This window comes from Petaurus breviceps, unplaced genomic scaffold (assembly GCF_028583685.1).
Source record: "Petaurus breviceps papuanus isolate PSGF00001 unplaced genomic scaffold, PetGlider_PUasm1.0 90650, whole genome shotgun sequence".
Taxonomy (NCBI): Eukaryota; Metazoa; Chordata; class Mammalia; order Diprotodontia; family Petauridae; genus Petaurus; species Petaurus breviceps.
The window spans coordinates 3,103,342-3,116,281 of NW_027187299.1; the positions used below are offsets into that span (position 1 = coordinate 3,103,342).

The window sequence follows — 12,940 nt, forward strand, 5'->3', positions numbered from 1 at the left end:
GGAATTATTAGTAGAGAGATAATTCTCTCTGACTATCCTTTCTCCTTGGCAGCATTTCTTCCTTACCTGTAATTGTAGAAGTTCCTAAAGCCTCAGTCCTCTGCCAATTGCTTTTTTCTCTCTCCTCCATTTTGCTCAGACACCTCACTTGCAGTTTTAAACTACTGACTCTGTAAACAACTTGGAAGTTTAAGTAGCCAACCCTAGCCTCTCTCCCCAAGCTTCAGGCCCATCTCCAAAACATCTCTATGAAGTATTTCTATTTATAAATACTACCATCACCTTAAACTAAATAGGTCTAAAACTGAAATAATTTTACCCGTAAAATCAGCCCTCTCTCACTTTCCCATTCTTACCTAGTGACACAATTCTTCCCAGTTATTCAGATATGAAAGCTGTCTTAACTATTCCCTTGCTTCCTCCTATCTAGCCATATAGTTCTATCAGCTCCTCAAAAATGTCTGTTACATTCATTCCTTCTGTCATTTTCATAACCACCAAACTTTTCAACTTCATCTCCCACTATTCCCATAACACAAACACTCCATTCAAGCCAGGTTGATCTAGTATTGCTGAATCTTGACAATCTACACTCCCTTGTCCAGGCCTACCCATTGTAAGTCATGCCATCACCTTCCTGTTGCCATGGTCCTCTTCAAGAATGAAGAACAAACACGTGCATCCAGAGAAAGAACTAAATTTATATCCAGGTGGAAGCAAAATACCTGATCTTTTTCGTTCTCTTATTTGATTTTATGTCCTCTATACCATTTTTCATCCCAGCTGGTACAATCCATCCTTATAACCTGACCATTGTATAATGTGAAAGTATCTACAGATCCTATACTTGATTATAAGATGCCATGGGGGGGGGGGGGGGAGGGAGGGGGACAAAATGTGAAATTCAAGGAATTGTGGAATTGAATCCTGTAAACTAAAAGGAAACAAACAAATTAATAAATTAAAGAATTAATAAAAAAAAAGAATGAAGAACAAACAACAACAACCCAGCATCCAATGTGTAATCTTACTTTTTAATAAGCATTTTTCTCCACCAAACAAAATTAAATCCAAACTGATATCTTGTTTTTCACCTAGGATTCTACATTTTCCAAACCATTGTCTCACTTAATTCTCAGTCAACAAGCATTTCTTAAGTACTGATTATGTGCCAGGAACAGAGCTAAGCAGTGAGGACATAAGGAAAGGTTAAAAAACAGTTCCTGGGGCGGCCAGGTAGCACAGTGAGGAAGAGCATAAGAGCACTAGCCCCAGTGTCGGGATGACCTGGGGATCGAATCCGGGCTCAGATACTCAGCACCACACCCAGAAATAACTGGCCGTATAACCTTGAGCAAGTTGCTTAACCCTGACTGCTTAAAAAAAAAAAAAAAAACAGTTCCTGCCCACAAAGCACTCACATCCTAATGGGGGAGACAATGTATAAACAGGGGTAGCTTGGTGGAATATTGGATAGAGCGCCAGGCCTGCACTCAGGAAGACCTGAATTCAAATATGACCTCTGATACTTATCAGCTGTGTAACCCTGGGCAAGTCACTTAACCTGATCTGCCTCAGTTCCTCATCTGTAAAATAAGTTGAAGAAGGAAATGGCAAACTATTCCTATATCTTTGCCATGAAAACCCCCAAAAGGGTCATAAGGAGTCAGGCACAACTGCATTGACTGAACAATAGCAAATGTGCAACTATGTATATTCAAGATACAGGGTAAAGAAAGGATGCAGAAGGTCAGATGTGAGCTGAGTTGTGAAGGAAGCCAATGAAGTCAGGAGGCAAAAGTGAGGAGGAAGAACATTCATTCCAGGCATGGGGGACAGTCAGTACAAAAGCATGCTGAGATAGAGGAAATATTATCAAATAAAGCACTAAAACTAGTATAATATAATTGAAAGCACATTGGATTTGGGGTCAGAGAATTTGAATACTACTTGTGTGATACTGGTCAAGTCATTTAACCTGAGTATCAATTTCCTCATTTGTAAAATGAGGATATTGTAATCAGATGATCTCTTAAATACTGCATTACCCCCTCACCTCAAAACCCAATAAGGATTTTGCATTACTGAAAACTCCACAGTATTACTTCCCCCCACCTCCTGTGAAGTAGATCTGGCAACACTAGATAGCATAAAAACCATGGAAGAATTAGGGATCGAAAAGAAAGCCAGCAAAAAACTGAGAAGCAATGATACTTGAACATTAAAAGTAAATGTTATTCCTTGAGCAAAAATTTCTATAAGAGCCAGAAGCAAAGCAGAAACAAATGTATTTTTTAAACATCCTTGAATAGCTCATTGTTTTAAAATATACCTTCTTTTCTCCCAGATACAAAGTTTCTATACAGACTGGGTTTCAATACTTTATACTCTCCCAGTTCCTCAGAAAAGTTAAAATAACAAATTAAAGTTCGGCCTTTAAGAGTAGTATGAAAAGCCTATTGTTTTGGATTCCCTTGTAATGTGTTGAAAATTCCTGACATTCCTTATCTTTTGGGTCATGTGACTGAAACCAAAAAATAGCCAGCCTCACAACAGGTAATGTAATTGGGCACCCTTCCAGGTTTCAATCTGTTGAAAGGACATAAGGTTACAGCAAACTTACACTTCCTGTCATTAAAGCAGGAAGAATGACAGAATATTAGTTAACCACCAAAACTATAGTGTACAAACTAGCTAAAATGAATTTGTTGCTCCCAGAGATGGGAAATTCTTGTGAGTTAGTAACCTAGCAACTCCTGCTTGACCATCCTTTTGTGCTGACTTGGGCTAAGACTTTTAACCCTCATTAGCTTTATTCTTTAACAATTGGCCTTTACAACCTCATACTTAGCCCACTTATTCAACCACTGGTTACTAAGTATTTTTAAGTCTTTTAGAAGTTTGGAAATGTAAAAGAACCCAAATAATTTCCAGTAAGTACACAATGCTGCAAAAAAAAAAAAAAAAGATTTTAACATCACAGATCACCTTATTAACATCTAGGAATTTTTTTCATTAAAAAGATAAAATTGAATTGGTATAAATTAATAATTAACTAGTATGATCTTACACAAAAAGCTTAAGAAAAATGCAGAACAATTTGAAGGCAACAACAATACACAAAGATAAATATCTTCACCGAGATCATCCTTGTTCCAGGGCTGTCTAAACTTCCAAACTTCTAAAATAAACCTATGATCCAGTGATTATACTATCTCTCCATACACAGAGGACTTAAATTCTCTAATTTTATCCAATGATATAGAATGCATTCTTGATATTCTTTCCTGACTACTCCCACTTCAACCATCATTTTACAGTTGAGGAAACTAAGGCAGACAGAAGTTAAATGACTAGCCTAGGGTCACATAGCTAAGCACCTGAGATTAGATTTGAATTCAGGTCTTCTGCTTCCAAGTCCTATGCTCTGTCTAGTACACCACCTAGCTGCCTGTAAAACTTAGATTTCATGACTCATACAGTATTTATCACTATTATCCTAGATACCTGGGTACAAGTTTCTTCTCTACTATAATATACAGACTTCAGGGCAGGGATAAGATCTTTCTATAACTATATTTCATGCAGCACCTAAAATTGTGTGTGTGTATATAAAATATATAAAGACATATATTACACATATGTGTATTTGTCTTTGTGTATGCATATGTATATACACATACATGTACATATAATAATATAAGACAGTCAATTAAATTTATACACACATATTTGTCACATATCACATAGATGTGTGCACATACATGGCATCATATAAAATGTAACAAATTGTGCTATATGTGTAATTATTCTAGTATGTACATGTTATACATAATATGTATATATTATATAATATATACAGCATCTGGCCATATATAACACATGTAATATAAGCCATGTATCATATACGGCATGTTATATTGTACCATACACATATCATTCATATGCCACAAATATTTATATTCACGTCTTAGTAAATATGGAATTAATGAACAAATCAGAGTTTGAAAAGCTTACAGAGAACAGGGGTATTACTAATTGTATATTAATTTAAAATGTCACTTTAATTTCATACAAGAGAAAAACCTTCTGGAAATAAAAAGTAAAGGTAGTGACATATATGGGCCTAAACAGAATGTAAAGAATTATGAAAATAAATTAGACATTTACATTGCTTAGCTTTCATGATAAAGTCCAGATCTACCTTGCTAAGACAACTCAGTATTTTAAGATTCATACATTAAAATACAAGTGTAAAGGAACTCTTCTACAATTCTCTATCCAAGAGATCAATAATGAGTCAAAGGGTAGAAGTCTCATACAGTGATTAATCACACAATGTTTAACCTGATGATCTAGCAAGATGTTCAGAAGTAATGAGCTATACAACTTAAATTATTTTTAAAAAACTAAATTTTAAAAAATCAGTAAACGAGGTCTTTTACCAATAATCTTTTTTTAAAGCATATCTAAAAATTAACTGTAGCAGTGAAACAGTTACCAAAGCAATTTAGAATGTATCCCCTTCCTCCCAACTTATCAGTTCAAAGTTAAAAGTAAAGCTGCCAAAACATAGAGATCCCAGCAGCCATGCAAAGAACAAAGCACAAGACTCCATTGCTAACAATTCTGGCTGGACAGAATCAACCCAAGCTATGATTCTTAATCAAAAGCAGTCCTTTTATAAGGAGACTGCAGAGTAGGGGTGGTGGCAGGTTAAGTGTATATATGATAAAAGGAAAACTATATCTGAAAGGGATATTAGTATTATATTTTTCATTAAACTAAGACTTAAAGGAAATGAGTTTCAATGTTCAACAACAAAAAAAAGAAAACTTTAAACTTCTTTCATATTTCTGCACAATATAAAAACAATTCCTGAGAAATTATAAAACAAAAACAAACAACAACAACAACAAAAAAAAAAACCCTTTATAATGAGGATGTAGGGGAACATCCAGAGAAGGGTTTTTCTATTTGCAAAGCTCACTGACTCAGGAAGCATTCGAATTTCACACATCTTTTCGTTATCATATGTACCCTTCCTTCTTCCTAGGTACTAAGGTAGTCAGAGAAGGATCAAGAGGGAGAAAAGGTAAAGAGCCTAAAAATGAATCACAAAATTTTTAGGTTTTAAAGGAGATCTCAGAAGTCATCTAGCTCACATCCCAACTTAAACCTAAATTAAATTCGCTTTTACAATATGCTTTGACAAGTAGATGTCCAGCCTGTCAGCCTTAAGATTTCCAGTTACAATTGCCTCATTCCTTCCTGAGGTAGCTAATTTCATATGATCATGGATTTAGAGCAGGCTCTTTCCCTAAGACAAATCAACTTCTCTAAACCTTCACCTATCAATTCTATTTTCAGTCTCTAGGTCTAAGCAGAATAAGCCTAGCTTTTGTTTCTATATGCCAACTCTCCAAAAATTTTAATATAAGAAATAATGACTTTCCTCTCTTCCCCCACCAAAAATCTTCTCACTTTTACTTCACAATGCTCATGTGGTATGGCTATAAGTCCCCTCACCAACCGGATCATTCTCCCCTAGAGGCCCTCAAGGTTAATAAGTTCTTTCTAAAATGTGGCACCCAGAAATGGGCTTCATATGTGATCTGACTAGAGAAGAATACACTGGAACTAGTATCTCTCTTGTTTTGGACATTATACTTCTATTAAGGCATTGGGCACGATTTTCTGGTTGACACAGGACACTGGTTCTAACAACTGCAAGGTACTGTCATTATAGCAACATTTCCTTTCACCTTATATAGTTGGAAGGGGAATTATTTTGAACCAAAATGTAAGACTTTAAATTTATTAAATTTCATCCTGAGAAGATGGTAATGTATTCTTGTGAATTGGCTGGTCCATAGCTTGTTGGCCTTGGAGTCAGGAATGTTTTAACTTAAATTTTCCCTTTGATATGTACTGGCAGTTATCGATTATCCCCAGGCAACTCCTTAAGACAATGAACCAATCTGCATCAATAGAGGGAGTTTTCTCCATCAGATTAAGTCTACAAAGGTCCAGATCCTATTCTCCCACTCCACCCCCAAAAAATAAACACCTGATTTACTATCTCCTTTCAGTCTGTTTAGATCTTTTCCAATACCAATTCTTCCATGGTTCCTATCAACTGGAAGTGTGATTAGCTTGCCTAATTTATTAATTGACAGGTCTAGCCATTTTACCCCTTTGATATCTCAGTTTCCCTCCCCCCATTGTTAGAATGGGGATACTTTTATCTATTCCAGCTACTTCATGAGTTTGTTGCAAGAATCAAATGGGATAAGTAAAGCACTTCCAAAATTTGAAAGCACTGTATATTTAGCCAACTCATTGATAAAAATGTTAAACAGAACAGGGTCAAAGACAGAGAGCCCTGAGACACATGAATAGAAAAGCTCCCAATACACTACCATTAGTCACCCTTCTTTGGGTCCTATTTATTGGTCTTATAGTTCTGATTCCCTTCCCTCACCCCTCACCTATCTTCTAGGTTACAGTTTTTAAGAAGCTCTAAGGAAATGCTACTTTGGTTTACCTTGATGCTGCCCAAACACAACTTCACTTTCCCATTCAAGATTTTGCTCTTTCCTACACATTGAAATGTTATCTTCCCACTCCCCCACCCAATCACCTAGCAAAATGCTTCAAAGCCCAAATGACCTACAGTTTTTAGCCAGCTGTTTAAAGTGAAATATTCATTACTACTATGGCTAGAGCCTGTGTCTATAATTTGCAGAATGGGTTAACTACTTAAAACAGGGTTAGGAGTAAGAGATGGTAAAGGGCAGCTTCAAAAAGAGAACATTTCTGTACACCTAAAGACTATACTCCACTGACACTATGACCACCTTGTTGCAGAGGCCCTCATCACTTCACACCTGAGCTATTGCAATAGCCAGTCAGTCTCTCTGCCTTATTCTTTCCCCATTCCAGTCAATGGAACACTTAGCTTCCTAATGCTTCAGGTCTGATCATTCCATCACCTGTCTCCTAGTATTTTCAATGATTGTCCCAACATGTGGAATTTCCCTCTTCGTCTCTACATCCTAACTTCTCTGGTTTTCTTCAAGTCCCAGCTAAAATCCCACATTCTACAGAAGGGTCTCCAAACTAAGACCTATGAAGTAAATCCCTTCTATCCTGCCTGGAGCTAATCATGGATTTCACAGTTTTAAATAAAAGTTTTATCCTATTTAAAAGATCCTGTTCTACAGGAAGTCTTCTCTGATCCCCTTAATTTTACTGCCTTCCTTCTATTTATTCCCAAATTTATGTTCTATTGAGCTTGTTTGTATGTTGTCTCCCCATTGGATTGTGAGCTCCTTGACAGCAGGGATTGTCTTCTCCCTTCCTTGGTATCCTCATCACTTGGTAGAGTGGTCACCTAATAAGTATTTATTGACTAAATGTTTCAGAACTATATGCTATTGACCAAAAGGTGTGGCCCATGAAAGAAAATAGGTAGAACACCACTGGCAAATCAGAGAATAAAAGAATCACTTGACTTTGGAGAAATAAGGCCCCCAATTTTTTTTTTAACTTTAGCTCCCAGTCTCTCTCCAGAATTCAGTCACACACTATTGCCAATTGCATATTTCAAAATGGATGTCCCATAGACAACTCAAACTAAACAGATCTAAAACAGAAAACTCATTATCTTTCCTTCAAAACCCACCTGTCTAACCTAATTCCTCTATTTCTATGGAGGGCACCACCACCATACCACTCTTTCCCCCGCACAAAGCTAAAATTTCTCACATCTATTCCTTTCTCTACTCACCTGGCCCATCCCAGCTCAGACCCTCTGACTACTGCCTCCAAATTGATCTCCTGCCTCAAAGTCTTTCTTCCACTCCAATTCATTCTCCACAAGGCAGCTCAGGCCCTCTGACTACTGCCTCCAAATTGATCTCCTGGCTCAAGTCTTTCTTCCACTCCAATTCATTCTCCACAAGGCTGCTAAAATGATTTTCCTAAAGCTCAGAACTAACAAAGTCACTCCCCTAACTTAATAAACTCCAGAGGCTTCCACTATCTTTAGGTTCAAATATAAATTTATTTGTTATTTATAGTCCTTCACAACTTGGGCCCAATCTATCTTTCCCACCTTGTTAAACATTACTCCCCCTCCAATTCTTTAGGGTTCAGCCAAACTGGGGGCCTTTTTGCTCCTCTCATACACACTCTTCCTATCTCCATTCCCAGCTGAGGCCATGCCTAGAGCAAACTCCTACATGACCTATATCTCTTAGAATCCCATTTCTTTCAAAATCCAGCTCAAGCACAACTTTCTACAGAAGCCTTTCCTGATTCCTCCCCCACCCACTAGTGCCCTCTCCTACAAAAATAACACTTATTTTGTAAATATACAAACACATGTACATGGTGTCTGGCCACACAGAACGTCCTTGAGGGCAACTCCTGTTCCGTTTTTGTCTTTAGAGCCTAGCATACTCTAAGAACTTAGCAGGTGCTTAATAAGTGCTTGTTGAGTGTTTTATGTTAATTTTTAAAATATTACATTGTAAATTATAAACTTACAATGAAAGTAAAATCACAACTATTTAATGTTACACAATAAATGCTCTGAAATCTTGGTACCACATTTTAGGAAGAGATCTGATAATCTAGAATGTGCACAACAAATCGGTGAAATGCCTTAAAATCAGATCTATAGATCTATAGAAAGAACTAGACAACAGAAAACCTAAGTGGAAAAGGAAGACCTCACAAGCCATGTTCAAGTATCTGAGAAGATATCAAGCAGAAGAATGGTTAAATCTGTTTTGTTTAGCCTCATAATCCAGAATTAGGGAAAAGGACCAAAGCTGTAGCATGGCAGATTGAGATTTGATGGAATGAAAATTTCCTAACAAAAAAAAAAAACCTACAAAAAAAAAGTGAGTCTACATTAGTACACAGGGATTTTCCATTCACTATAGGTTTTCAAGTAATCACTTGATGACCACTTCTGAATGAATAAAGGAATGAATCAAAAAGCATTTCTTAATGTACTCACAATGTGCAAAGCACTGTTCTAAGTGTTGAGTGTGTTGCTGATGGACACATTCATTTTTGAGTTTGATTAGATGCCCTCTAAAGTACCTTCCAAGATTAACATTATGTGATTCTCCTGACTTTACCCCAGATTCTGTTAAGTCCTTACCTCAAACCTGAAGTGATCATTCACCCCAAATCATCATTCACGTTATATCCTTTCCAAATTCCCTATTACTGTAGAGGGCAGCACCATCCTCCCATCTTTTAATCCTGAAACCTATATGTCATCCCCAATTCCTCACTATCTCCCACTATCTTCCCCCATATCTGATCTTTTGCTAAAGTCTGTCAATTTCACCTTTGCAAAATCTCTCAAATATGTCCTCTTCTCTCCCCTGAAACTGCCGTCACTTTGGTACAAGCAATAGCCTGATGATAAGGTCTCCCTGCTTCATATTTTCCCCCCTCCAAACAAACCACCAAAGTGATTTTCATAAAGCACAAGTCTAACCCCTACCCCAGATGGTGGAAGTATTCCCTTCTCCAACCCAATTCACCTCCCCTTCAAATCTCAAGCAGTTCTCTCTCCTACCTAGGAGCCTTCTCTCATATTTAATTAAAAAAAAACTGAGGACTTTGCTGAGAGTTCACTCTTCTCCGCTGTTCCTCATCTCATATCACTCAGATGATTTGTGCCACTATTTCCTATTCCCATTTCACATACAGATGTGGCCCTTCTCCTTTTTGAAGACAAACCCTGCTACATGCACAAGTAATCCCATTCCATTCTGTCTTCTCCAGAACATTGGTCCTATAACATCCCTGCTCTCTCACTAAATCTTCAATTGATTCCCATCTGCTGCCTCTTCCCTAGTGCCTTCAAACATGCACAAGTCACCCTCATCCTTAAAAAAACTCACTTGCAGTGTCCATCCCCACTTGCTATCATCGTACAACTTTCTTCTCTTTTATGGGTAAACCACTTGAGAAGGTCCTTCACTTCTATTCCTCTCCCTCTCAACTCTTTGCAATCTGGTTTCTGATTTCATCATTAAACCCAAACAGCTCCTTCCAAAATTACTAATGATCCATTGCCCTTTTCTCAAACCTCATCTTTCTTGACTAGCCTGACACTGACAATTATCCTCTTCCCCTTGACACTCTCTTCTCTTTAGATTTTTAAGACACTGCTAATTCCAGTCTTTCCTCCTAAGTATGGGACAGCTCCTCCTCTGCTTTCTTTAATGGATTTTTATCAATATCACTTCCCTAAACACTGGAGCCCCCCAAGGCTCACTCCTGGGTCTCTTCTTTTCTTGCAATGCTATTTCACTTACAATTCTCATCAGTACCTATGGTTTCAATCATCATTTTTATGCATATGACTTCTCAGATCTCATTCATCCCTGACCTCGGGTCTAGCATCTCCAACCTATAAAACAACTCAAATTGTATGTTCCCTAGACATCTTAAACAAAAAATGAACTTGTTTCCTTTTACCAAAACTTTCCACTTTTCTTAACTTCCTCATTATTGTCAAGGATACTACAATCTTCCCAGTAATCCAGGCTCACAACCTGGTTGTCATCCTCAATTCCTCACTTGCTCACCCCTACAATCTGTTGCCAAGGTCTGTCAATTTTATCTTTGTAACATCTTTCCTATATACCCTCTTCTCTCCTCTGACACTGTCACAAATCTGGTAGTTCCTCATCACCTCATCCCTGGACTACTGAAATAGCCTTCTGGTAGGTCACACCACCTCAAGTCTTTCCTCATACCGATCTATCTTCCACTTAGCTTTCAAATTGATCTTCCTAAAATTCAGATGTGACCCCAGTTAATAAACTCCAAGAGCTCCCCAGTATCTCCAGAATCGAATATAAAATCATCTGGCTTTCAAAGTCCTTCATACCCTAGCCCCTTCCTTCCTTTCCAGTCTTCTTACACCTTATTCCTTCCATGAACTCTGTGGTCCAATAGCAAGGGCCTCCTTGCTTTTCCTCCCACATGACACTCCATCTCCCAATGATGAGCATTTTCACTGGCTGTGTTCCCCATGCCTAGAGAGCCTCTGCTTATCTTCTGGTTTTTTTCTGGTTTTCTTCAAGTCTCAGTTAAAGTTGCACCTTATGCAAGAAGCCTTTCCCAGGGCTTAATGTTAGTGCCTTCCCCTACAGATTATCCTCAGTGCTTGGCAAAGTATCTGTCACATATTAGGCACTTAATAGATGCTAGCTGGTTCTCCTTCCCAAAAAGGATGGTGAAATTTGTACGGCTGATTTCTTTACTATATGTGTGTGTATATATATGTATAATATGTGAAATACATATACACATATATGCATATGGTGTATGTATATTTTTCACATACACAAACACAATTTCATGAGTAAATAATGCTAGTATACTTTATGTGGTACTTAATCAAGAATCCAAATTCATAATACCACCACAGCTTGAGGAAAGTGAGTAGGTATTATGGTTCAAGTGTTAGATTTGGTTTAGAAGACCTGGGTTCAAATTCTGCCTCAGATCGTGACTAAGACCAAGTCCCTATGAACCTCTGGTAACTCATTTGTAAACAGGAAGAAGGGAACTGAATTACATGGCCTCAATGGTCCCTTCCTGCTATGATGCTCTGATTCTATGATTTGAGGATGTCTACATGAGGCTGGACCAAAAGAGTTAACAGTCATTTTTTAGTAAAGAATTATCTCTTGAAATAAAAAGTTAATAAACACAGTATGAACCAATCATTCTCAAAAACATCCCAACAATGCAGAGTTTTCAATATATATTTTCAATATATTCAATATAAAACTTTAAACCAAAAAAAGTGTGTACATATGTATGTATGTGTATATGTACATATGTACATGTACATATACATTATGACATACACGTGGCCTTGTAAGTTGTCTTCTAACAAACTTAGAAAAGGACAAGTTCCAGTTTGACTTAATGCTTGTTCTAGCAGGTCATCCACTGTTAAGCAGCATGAAGCCATGGTAGGCTTAGTGCTAGTTTTGTGTTAAGTGCTGATAAATCTTTAACAAGATTGCTTAATTCAAAATTCTTAAAATAAAGATGAGACTTTTAACCATTAAAAAAAATAACTTCAAGCAGCATTTCTTTTTCCTACACAATGATAGTTAATAAGATTTGTATTTACATTTTTCCCCATCCTTTACTGGCCTGGAAAATATATCATAATTTATAAATAATTAAACTTCATTATACAGATCAAATCGTTAGGACATTGAAATGTCCATGCACAGAAATAGCTTTCAAAAAAAGTTCCTTATCCACTACGCAAGAAGAACATTCCAGAGTTAAAGCACTAACAATGCCACCAGTTGTTATCCTTTTGATGAAGAGTGCACCATGCCCATGCACAGAAATAGCTCTCAAAAAAGTTTATCTACTAATAAAAAGTACCCTCCTGAGCTAGAGAGCTAATTATGCTTCCACCTGTTATCCTTTTGGTGAAGTGCTTTTACAGAAAGGTGGGGAAAATGACAGAGGAAGCTTTTTGTGAAATCATCTTCAAAATGGGAAGAAAAGATAACTATCAAGAAGTGCAACCAAAACTGGTAAAGGGGACTAATATGGGGAGCGGGGGAGAGACAAAGTCAATCCACATGTTTCATCATTCACTAATATTTGGAGAGGGCCTTGAATGTCAAAGACCCACCCCAACAAAACCACTCTTCTACGGGTTGCTCTTTCTCCCTGTGCTTGAATGAAAAAGGACCTCCAGCCCCACTGTGAACCCCCTGACTTGGATTCTATGTAGTACCTAACTGTGTACCCCTAGGGCTCCAGAACCATTGAGCTAAGTCAAAGTAAATGTATTGCATGTTCCAAATCTAGTTACTAGGGACCCAAGAAATACAAGAGGTTGGAAGGATTCAAGGTGTTTTCA

At 37.4% G+C, this 12,940-nt stretch overlaps 1 protein-coding gene across 3 annotated transcripts in view; it reads right to left on the minus strand.

Moving 5' to 3' along the window:
- Positions 1-12,940, minus strand: part of MAP3K21 (mitogen-activated protein kinase kinase kinase 21) — a 72,705-nt gene that overhangs the window by 56,675 nt on the left and 3,090 nt on the right. The window lies entirely within an intron of this gene.